The 9,948-nt window shown below is 46.9% G+C and overlaps 1 non-coding gene and 1 pseudogene across 1 annotated transcript; one reads left to right on the top strand and one right to left on the bottom strand.

Annotated features, from left to right (window-relative positions):
- Positions 1–831: 831 nt before the first annotated feature.
- On the bottom strand, positions 832–990 carry LOC129696764 (U1 spliceosomal RNA). Its single transcript, XR_008723397.1, has one exon. It is a non-coding gene; the product is annotated as a U1 spliceosomal RNA (small nuclear RNA).
- A 4,087-nt stretch (positions 991–5,077) lies between these two features.
- On the top strand, positions 5,078–5,203 carry LOC129696827 (U2 spliceosomal RNA; annotated as a pseudogene).
- Positions 5,204–9,948: the final 4,745 nt, after the last annotated feature.

The raw sequence follows: 9,948 nt of genomic DNA, 5'->3' as shown, positions 1-9,948 counted from the left end.
TGTGCCTTTCTTATCTGGAGCTTCTTGATACATAGTACATATTTGGAATTTTCTATCCAAGAGAGCCGTGGTGGATAGCTCAAGACAGACTGATAATTTTTAGATATTGAGGGAAACAAAGGATTACGACAAAAACATTGTACTGAGGTAAAATACTAGCCATATTAATATGAGCAAAAAATACTGATTGCCACAGCATTCAAAGACTTAGAATGGTTATGTCCAGATGATCAGTTCTAATTTCACCATGGGTTCCAGCTGGTGATTTTAAATGTAGTTAATTTTTACATGTGGAATTAATAGCTATTATTTTTAATGATGTCCACAACTAAAGTGGCACAAAAAATCATCTTGTTTTTAATGATGCCCGCTGAGGAAGGAAATCTGTTGTCTGCACTTGGTCTGACTCCAGAGAGCAGATTTACATGCTTGTCACTTCAATGTCCTCAGTAATGGTCTGACATGCCATTCAATTCCAGGGTAGCTAGAGAATGATAAATTAATAGAGGCTGTGATTCTATATCATTATTGTAAACTCTAAAATCGCCATTTTAAACATTCTCAGTTTAAATCCTTTATTTTCTCTAACAGGATCAAACAAGCGGTCTCGACCCGAAACGACACCCATTCCTTCTTTCCAGAGAAGTTGCCTATCCCGCTGAGTTCCTCCAGTTTTTTGTGTGTATCTTCCATGAATACTATGTTTCACTTAGGTTACAGATGTTATAGCGGCACCTAGTGGTGGTTTGGGGAAGTTCATACCCTCGCCATTGGTTGGCTCAATCACGTGACCGTGGGAGTTCGTTCGTGGTCTTTCTTTTTTCTTTTGTTTTTAGCGCGAACGCAGTCCCCCATTACCACAAATTTTGCAGTCGAGTATCCCGCATTTGGGGACATCGCAGGCGTAAGCACACCCAAAGTGCAATGGGATAGCCTCGTCCTGGGAGAACCACCTTGGTGATCATGGTGTCTCCCCTGCCAGGTAGGTATCGTTCGCGGGCTTTCTGTTCAGTCGACAGCGCTCCTCCCAGCAGCAGGAGCTATTCTCGAGTTAGCTGACAGGCCAAGCGCATTCTGAGTTCAATTATCGTTTTTTGTTTGTTAATAAAAATAATTTAACTTAACCTGCCTGTCTCGCTAAAGTGGTGACCCTGCTGGTCCGAACGTTTTTTCAGATCTTTATCATGAACGCCGCCGAAAACCTCAATACCCAGCCCGCCCAGCAAAACGTGGTTGCCCTGAAACAGCCCGTTTTCTGGGCAGCACAGACTCAAGTGTGGTTCACCCACATTGAGGCTCAATTCGAGCTCCGCAACCCGCCCGCTACTTCTATGTGGTTGGAGTGCTCAGTCAGGAGACTGCCACCCGGTTGCTACCGTACCTGCACAATCCGCCTGTGTTCAGCAAGTACAAGGGTCTCAAGGCGCTGCTGCTCAGCACTTTCGGTCTCAGTTGCCGCGATCGCGCAGCCCGCCTGTTGCACATGGACGGCCTCAGCGATCGTAAGCTGTCCACGCTGATGAGCAAGATGCTCGTTCTTATGGATGGCCACCAGCCCTGCCTGCTTTTCGAGCAGACCGTCCTTGAGCAGATGCCCGATGACATCTGCCTGCTTCTCGCTGGGTCATATTTCGCCGACCTCCTGCAGCTCGTTGAATAAGCCATCGAGCTGTGGCTTGCAAAGGAGCAGGACGGTGGATCAATCAGCCGGGTGTCCGCGCCTTCGCACCAGCGGCCTCGCAGGGACGTCAAGCCCTCCATGCCATCGCCGCGCCACAGTCGACCAACGGAGACTGCATTAAGCGCCAGTAGTGCTATTACCACCAACACTGGGGTGCAAGGGCCTGCTCATTTTTGGGAAATGCCTCGGCCGATCGCCAGTAGAGGCTATTGTAGTTGGCCAGAAGCACTGCCTTTACTTCCGGGATTGTAATTCCGGACTTCGCTTCCTGGTGGACACTCCTCACACTGGACTCTGCTGCAGCGGAATTATGAGGGTCCTTACCAGGTGTTGCGTCCCGGCGTCGTGACTTGCCTTTTGGATGTCGGGGGTCGGGAGGAAATTGTTTCAGTGACTTGCCTCAAGCCCGCCCACCTGGATATCGATAGCGTGTGAAAAAGTTACCCCTCAGATTCCTATTAAATCTTTTCCCCTTCACCTTAAACCTATGTCCTCTGGTCCACGATTCACCTACTCTGGGCAAGAGACACTGTGCATCTACCCGATCTATTCTTCTCATGATCTTATACACCTCTATAAGATCACTCCTCCTGGGCTCCAAGGAATATAGTCCCAATTTACACAACCTCTGCCTATAGCTCAGACCCTCTAGTCCTGGCAACAATCTTCTCTGTATCCTTTTCAACTTGACAGTAAGATCAGCAAAACTGGGTTGTCAAATGGTCTATCAATACCCTATATGGGATACAGGTCAAAAGCATTGTCCAGTTAATAGAAATTAGTCAATCTTCTTTCCATTGACTCGGTAATTGTAATCCCAAGTTACCTCTACTTGACCTATCAAGTTGCATTGAGATTTCTGCCCTTTTCATCCTGGCTAGCAATGTTTGAGATGCATTCTCTGGATTAAATGCCCATTAATGGGGAACATACTGTGCAACTTGAAAGCCTGAAACAAATAGATTTAGGTTCTTGTTTGTGGCCTAATTATGGGTAACAAAGGAAGAACGATTATCAGGGTCAATGTCTTTATATAGGATGTTCAACAAAATTTTGGGAAGCTTCTGTATTGGACTGTAAATGCTGTAGAAGATATTGTGTTTCTAATGCAGGAATAAAATAGTCATAGTTCAGAAATTGGAACAAATGTAAACTACACTTACATATTCTGGACGAAGCTTTTAGCTTATGCAGATAGAAGCCGTTTTCTCGTGCTTAAAATTCCAGGTAGGAAGAGAAGAACAAGCGTCTAATAAATTATATTCTTATTTGCTCACAGACAATAGAAACATAGAAACATAAAAACATAGAAAATCGGTGTAGGAGTAGGCCATTCGGCCCTTTGAGCCCATACCGGCATTCAATATAATCATGACTGATCATCCAGAATTCCTGCTTTTTTCCCATATCCCATGATTCCGTTAGCCCTGAGAGCTATAGCCAACTCTCTCTTGAATACATCCAGTGAATTGGCCTCCACTGCCTTCTGTAGCAGAGAATTCTACAGATTCACAACTCTCTGGGTGAAAAAATATTTTTGCATCTCAGTCCTAAATTGCCTACCCCTTAGTCTTAAACTGTGACCCCCTGGTTCTGGACTCTCCTAACAATGGGATTTTTTTTCCTGCATCTAGCCTGTCCAATAATAATCTTATCTGTTTCTATAAGACCCCCTCTCATTCTTCTAAATTCCAGTGAATATAAGTCCAGTAGGAGAGTGCTGGAATAACTCAGCAAGTCTGGATGAAGAAGGGTCCTGAACCAAAGCTTCACCTAAGCATGTTCTCCAGAGATGCTGCCTGACCCTTTGAGTTACTCCAGCACTCCGTGTTCCATGAACGATTCCAGCATCTGCAGTTCCTTGCTGTCTCAACAAGTAGGATATGTTCCAGTGAACCATACCACTGCCAATTTTCATTATAAACTTGGATCAGTGGCAGGAAGCTTCAATATTCTAAAATGCACAGAAATAAAATCGAATCAATTAGAAAATAAAAATTGCCATGTCATCAAGCTGGCTACTTTTACATTGCAATCTGTTTGCCATTACTCAGATATATCAATATCATCTTTGTTTCAAAGAACCAAAGTACCAGATAGCAGATAGCAAATCATAAAGCCATCAAGACAAAGAATGGTACACGTCATAATATACAATGTTGTAACTCTCCCCTTTCCCCTGACTCTCAATCTGAAGAAGAGTCTCGACCCGAAACATCACCCATTTCTTCTCTCCAGAGATGCAGCCTGTCCCATGGAGTTACTCCAGCATTTTGTGTCTATTTTACTTCGGAGTCACGTGAGTGACTTCGTGAAGAACCCCGCTTCCACGCATGCGTGTCATATCGCTACACGCATTGCAACGAGTCACACAGAGGGGAACGGCGTTCCCCAAGCGGGAGAATTTGAAAGTCGGGAACAGCAGGTAAGAGACTCTGCGTTTTCCCTCTTTTACTACTTACTTTTAGGTGGCTGCGGAAAGCCGGCGGGGAGACCCGTGGAGGGCGAGCAGCCAGCAGCAGCAACAGCACGAGTTCCCTGGAGGGGAACAACCTGAGCCCGACTTTGCTCCCGCACCGGCAAAATTCACCTCTCGGCCGGGCGGGAAGCAAAGTAAAGAGGTCCCGTATGCCAGTCTCAAGCGAGACTGACTTGGGACCAGTCGGTAGCAGCCAGCGCAGAGGCTGCGGGACAGACAGCTCGGACCAGCGGTACCGGGGCTCGAAACGCTCAGCGAGTGCAGCGGCACTTATGGAGTCGGAACGGGACGTCCGGGCTAAAAACCTTCTTCACAAGGTAAGGGCCAGGGGATCTATAGGAACAGCCGGGGTTACCGGCTGCGGGACTGCCGCGAAGGACCAGGCCCGTGAACACCGGGGTTTGGTCCGACCGGCTCCAACCCGCAACGGAGGGAACGACGGTCACCAGCGGGAGAAGGAAAGTCGGGAACAGCAGGTAAGAGACCCTGCGTTTCCTTCAACTTACCTTCTAGGTGCAGACATGGACCGGGTCCATGTAAGCTGCAGAAGGCCGGCGGGAGAACCGCGGAGGAGCGGCAGCAGCAGCAGCAGCAGTGGCAGTCGGCGGCAGCAGCAGCAGCAGCAGTGGCAGCCGGCAGCTGCAGGAGCACGGGCAGCTGCAGGAGTTGCGGGCAGCTGCAGGAGTACGGGCAGCTGCAGGAGTACGGGCAGCAGCAGTGACACTGACAGCTGCAGGAGCGCAGGTTGCGGCAGGAGCTGGCAACGGCAGGAGCTGTAACGGCAGGAGCTGGCAACGGCAGGAGCAGCATGGGCACATCGATTCCCGGAGGAGGAAAACACCTGTGCCCAACTTCGCTCCAGCACGGTGAGAAAATTCATTTTCAGCAGCAAAGGACTTGGCAGTTGACTGGCTGCAATCTACTACAAGGGACCAGTATGTGAGTGACCAGGTGTAGTATCTGTTCTTATCAGTTTAATATCTGATACGTCCCTTATCTAGGGACCATATATTAAATAAAATCTATAATAGCTGTTATCATCAGTTTTAATGTCTTATATGTTCCTTATCTAAGGACCATATAAGTAGGAGTGCCCAGAATTGAGGGCATTAGAGTGGGGTTGACCGGCTGCAACGACCGCAAGGGACCAGTACCGTCAGTACGGGGGTGGGTCCCACGGGTCTAAGATAAAGGAGCAGCCAGGAGCGCTGAGAGCGTTGGAGCCGGGTTAAAGGAATAGATGGAATCAGCTGTGCCAGTTATCCTCCACACCGGCCATATCCACTCCACGGAAGGAAGGACAAGCTGGAGAAGGAGGACCGTGGAACAGGGGGCAGCCAGCAGCAGCCAGCGGCACTTGGATCAACCGTAGTGGGATCAGCGGTGCCCGATGTCGGCCCCGCACCGGCCAGCTCCATGCGGCCGAGCGGTAGGCTAGACACAAATCAAACAAGGTAGTGGACTGAGAAGGGTCCGACTTTGCATAAAACCGCCGGCAACCAGCGCCCGAGAGGGCTGGAGCGGGAAGAAGCGGTGTATGGAGCCTTGCTCCAACGTGATAACCCACAGCAGTACCTCTTTGAGGGCTGCACAATGCTTCTACCCCATCAGAGGGGAGCACTGTGGGTCAGTTCTGGGTTGACTTGCAAGAGGGGTCCGCAGAACAAAAGACAAGTGGGCAGCAGTTAAGCCCCACATGGGTACCCAGTGCAGGGACCCTAGAGATCTCTAACTCTATAAAAAAGAGTAGGCAGGACCCTGATGGGCCAGAGCCTGGTAATACAGCATCCCATGATCCTAACACAGCAGGGACTCTGCTGGACATGGTGGCTGATTACTTTAACCAAGTCAAACATGGGTAGACTTGGATCCAGGATGGCAATAGTATTACTATATGTCTGGCCACAAACGCCAACAGGGAAAAAATTTACAGACACTGGCCAGACATCTGCCACCTGGCAACGGTGAGGCATTACGGGTGCCCAGTGTAAACCAATGCATTTGGCAGCATATGGGGACGAACATCAGGAACCAGGACCTCAAGATCCAGAGAACCTTAAAGGGATTGACGGAAGGCATCATAGAATACACCCGCACCCTGGACTAAACGTAGGTAACCAAAGACCATCTAGACGCACTAGCTCTGTTTAGTAATATGCAATATGATCTGAACTACACATGGAAGGCGGCCATTCAGCCAGCACTGGGACCCCAAAAAATGCTACCATTTGCAAACAAAGAACCGTGAGTGGACAAAGCCAAGACACTGGGGCTCATCAAGGCCAGCGCAAGGGCCTATTTTGGAGCATGATACCGGCCACAGGCAACGCCATAAATAATGTGGCTCATACCAGTGGCAGTGCTAGAAATCAATAACCCGCAGGATCCTTTTTTAGGGTATGGCCAGGGCGGCCACCCTGGAAGATGCGGGAACCTCAACCTCCCACACAACCCCGAACAAGAGATATCAAACCAGAACCTCCTTTGTCAAATAAACCAAGGAAATAACACAACCACCAGTAACCATGGAGGTAGGTGGGTGGGGTTTTCTTCTGTTCAAAATAGGGACCTATGATGGTAGGGGAGGTTACAACACTACAGTTATGTATGGTATATAATCACTACAGATTCATATAATCTCAGCAGTATTCAGGGTTATCTGATAAGATTTACTCATTCCAATAACCACAGTACAACATACACCAGAAGGGCATTTTGTCCTTACATAAACCAAACAATCTAAAACCCACATGGTCTACAAAAAATTGTACACAAAAGATGTGATTGAGCATACTTTTCATGGAACATTAGAATTGTATCAAACATATTTATTAAAAATAAATAGAGTAGGGTTGCAGGATTATCATTGATTTTAACCCTAAACACATTTGTTCTAGATATTCATTTTAAGATGGATACTCTTTTTTCTTGATAAGACTTGGTGTCAGCTGCGGGTTTTCTATATGGCAGGCATTGACTCAAAAGAGGAACTTTGGCAATAGAGCTTACAATAGGGGCAATCATTAGCTCCAATATTATTTACTAAAATTCTAAAACCAGCTTGGCATTGTTATGTAACAAAGCCATAGGGTGATGTTTTTCCCCCCGTTCGGCCCCATCAATGGGGTACTAGGGATAATTCAACTACACTCGGCATCTGGAATTCTCAGAGTTCCGACTGACCTTCTAAATCATGGTATTCGGTCATACAGGGGATGGTTTAGAACCATGTTCCCTATTGAACATAGCCAAAAAATTATTAATTTTCCAGTGACTGGAGGCTGTCATCCATGCCATAAGACTATGGATTATGGATTTATAGAGGCTAAAGACCCACTGCACGGCATTGGGCTGTCAGACAGGACGATGAATCTCATCTCATCTGCACTAAGACTGTCAACATGGAAGCAGTACCTTTGGACATCAAGAAATGGGGCATATACTGCTTGGACAACAACCTCGACCAAAAGGCCAAGAACATTCTGGCCGTATCGGAATTTTTACTAGCCTCCATTATGATAATCGATGGAGCTACAGTGCCATCAATAGTGCCACAAGTGCACTCTCCAATTACCTATCACAAGGAACGGAGCGGCACGCGGTGGGAACGCACCCCTGGTAAGAAAACCAGGTACTCCGAAATCTGGGACGTGGGTGTCGTTTCTCAACATGCTGAGGAGCTTGTAGCTCATAACAGCGTTGTCACTTCAGTAACAGACCAGGAAGATGGTTATGCTCATGGTGTTATTTACCGCACAACAAGTCCAGCCATTAAGCAAACTGAGCCTGGACTCCCTGATCATCTCACCGAGAAACTGGTGTTGTCATACAGGATTTAATAAAAGAAAACAAATCGGGTTTCCTCAGGTCAAGTGTTTGAATTTATGGTACACCCATATGGCAAACGACGGTGTATAGCAAGACACATCTAACAATATATGGAATATACTAAGAACATTCGAGGTCAGAAAATGGAGTTGTTTATCTCTTAACAGAAACCGCATGAAAGGGTCACGACTCAAACTATATTAGGTGGCTCAAATAGGTCCTAAAAATGACACTAATGTTTTAACTCTCATTCCACCAGGGCTGCAGCAACATCCGCAGCAAAAATTGTACAGGTACCCACAGACCAAATCCTCAGAATGACAGGATGGTCATTCAAAAAGGGTTTTCCACAGGTTTTATAATAAACCAGTTATTTTTTGGAGCCATCATTTGTATTAAGAAAACATTTTATGTCCAACAAAATAATTGCCCGAAAGGTTACAGGGCTATGATTCTCAAATCTTAAAAAATGTTATATAATTTTTTCATTATACCACACAACTCTTTGTATAATTGTGTTTTAAAATTACTAATGATGCTCTCTCCCAATACCCAAGGCAGTTGTGAAGCATGGACTCGTTCCACGGCATGAGGTCACAGAGCTTTGAAATCTTCACGAAGTCACTCACGTGACTCCGAAGTAAAATAGTAAGATTAAACGAGAACTTACCAGTTTGAAGTTTGATCTGTATTTTATGAGGAGTTACGATGAGGGATTTCGTGCCCTCCGCTCCCACCCTCTTATGATCATATCAAAAACTGGTATCTCTTTGATAATCTTACTATGTTAGATCATTATAGGTTCCTGTGACCTCACACCGCTGCTTTGAAGAATGACACGCATGCGTGGAAGCGGGGTTCTTCACGAAATCCCTCATCGTAACTCCTCATAAAATACAGATCAAACTTCAAACTGGTAAGTTCTCGTTTAATCTTACTATTTTTGATGTAAACCAACATCTGCAGTTCCTTCGTACACATGTAGTAACTGACTTTAAAAGCAACAGGAAGTTTGAACATATATTGAACAGTGACATTCATCTAAAAATCTCGCTTTCATTCGTAGCTCTGGTATGTTGCTGTAAATCTATCTATCTATCTATCTATCTATCTATCTATCTATCTATCTATCTATCTATCTATCTATCTATCTATCTATCTATCTATCTATCTATCTATCTATCTATCTATCTGTCTGTCTGTCTGTCTGTCTGTCTGTCTGTCTGTCTGTCTGTCTGTCTATCTATCTATCTATTCTATATCTCTTTTCTAAAACTCTGATCTTGTTATCTTCCGGTTTGCGGATTTTTCTATTTGCGCAAACACGGTATGCGTAGCGCTCCAATTTTTCACCAGCTCACTCACTGTTCTCCTGTGCTGCAAGTGCACAAAGTTTCGTTCCGATCGGTGGTATAATGTAAAAGTTAGTGAGGTGTAAAAAATTTTAAAACCGCACATGTGCAGATCGATCTCCTCTCCTGCCAGTCAGCGCTGCACAGATTGGTCTCTTCTCCTGTCACTCCACAGGACGATCTGCCCCTTCCTGCGCCATCCATCATTACTGGTGCTGAGGATGGAGATCTCCAACCGGGCACAATTTTCAGAGGAATCAGAAGTGGCATGGCCCAGCCCAGCTCAGCCCAGCCCAGCCCAGCCCAGCCCAGCCCAGCCCAGCCCAGCCCGCCCAGCCCAGCCCAGCCCAGCCCAGCCCAGCCCAGCCCAGCCCAGCCGGCGCTGCGAGGAGTCGGAGATGTTGTTGATATCGCCAAACGGAAAGCAGAGACTGATCCCGGCAGAGGAGAACAACCAGCGACCATCGCACCGCAAGCACCAGCCCTGTCCCATCTGGTCCCCTTCGCTGGCTCCTGCCCCTCTCCCCCCCATGATACCCCCCTCTCCCCCCATGGCTCTTCCCCGTCTTTCTCTAAGCTTTCTCCCCCTCCCCTCGCCAGCACACCCC

Source organism: Leucoraja erinacea, chromosome 4 (genome assembly GCF_028641065.1).
Source record: "Leucoraja erinacea ecotype New England chromosome 4, Leri_hhj_1, whole genome shotgun sequence".
In the NCBI taxonomy this organism is placed as follows: Eukaryota; Metazoa; Chordata; class Chondrichthyes; order Rajiformes; family Rajidae; genus Leucoraja; species Leucoraja erinaceus.
Note: the sequence above shows the minus strand (reverse complement) of the source record. Positions and strands in the feature narration are given on the sequence as shown.